This window comes from Schistocerca cancellata, chromosome 3 (assembly GCF_023864275.1).
Source record: "Schistocerca cancellata isolate TAMUIC-IGC-003103 chromosome 3, iqSchCanc2.1, whole genome shotgun sequence".
Taxonomy (NCBI): Eukaryota; Metazoa; Arthropoda; class Insecta; order Orthoptera; family Acrididae; genus Schistocerca; species Schistocerca cancellata.
The window spans coordinates 379980700-379981870 of NC_064628.1; the positions used below are offsets into that span (position 1 = coordinate 379980700).

The following is a 1171-nucleotide window of genomic DNA, read 5'->3' on the forward strand; positions in this document are numbered from 1 at the left end:
TTAACTCTTTTTCCCATGGTCACCTCCACCTTGGCAGTCCTGTCCCGGAGATCCGCATGGGGGACTATTCCGAAATCTTTTGCCAATGGAGAGATGATCACGACACTTTTTCAGTTACAGACAACATGTCCTGTGGATACACGTTACGTGTCTTTAATGCAGTGGTTTCCATTGCCTTCTGCATCCTCATGCCGTTGAAAATCGTGGATTAAAAAGGGTATAAGACAGGGCTGCAGACTTTTGCCCCTACTGTTCAATATGTACATCGAAGAAGGAATGATGGAAATAAAACTCAGGTACAAGAGTGCCATTAAAATTCACAGCAATTCTGACGTTGCGATTGATAATGGAAGCAAGAATAAAGAAAAATCAAGACACGTTCATAAGATTCGTCGAACAGCAAAAAGCTTTCGAGAAAGTAAAATGGTGCAAGATGTTCGAAATTCTGGGAAAAATAGGGATAAACTATAGGGAGAGACGGGTAATATAAAATATGTGCAAAGGCCAAGAGGGAATAATAAAAGTGGACGACCAAGAACTAAGTTCACTCCGTCTTCAGGCCACAAGTGGCTCACAGGGGCCATCCAACCGCCGTGTCAACCTCAGCTGAGGATGCAGATAGCAGAGGCGTGTGGTCAGCACACCGCTCTCCCAGTCGTCATGATGGTTTTCTTTGACCGGAGCCGCTACTGTTCGGTCGAGTAGCTCCTCAATTGGCATCACGAGGCTGAGTGCACCCCTAAAACTGGCAACAGCGCATGGCGGCCCGGATGGTCACCCATCCAAGTGCCGGTTACGCCCGACAGTGCTTAACCTCGGTGATCTGACGGGAACCGGTGTATCCACTGCGGCAAGGCCGTTCCCACAAGAACGAAGTGCTCGGATTAAAAAGGGTGTAAGACAGGGATGTAGTCTTTCGCCCCTACCGTTCAATCTGTACATCGAAGAAGTGCTGATTGAAATAAAAGAGAGGTTCAGGAGTGCAACTAAAATTCAAGGTGTAAGGATATCAATGATACGATTCGCTGATCACATTGCTATCCTGAGTGAAAGGAAGATGAATTATATGATCTGCTGATTGGAATGAACAATCTAATGAGTACGGAATATTACTGACAGTAAATCAAAGAGAGGCGAATGTAATGAAAAGTAGCAGAAAAGAGAACAGCGA

General features: G+C 45.5%; 1 pseudogene; it reads right to left on the reverse strand.

The window, feature by feature from the left end:
• Positions 1-746: 746 nt before the first annotated feature.
• Positions 747-864, reverse strand: LOC126177848 (5S ribosomal RNA; annotated as a pseudogene).
• Positions 865-1171: the final 307 nt, after the last annotated feature.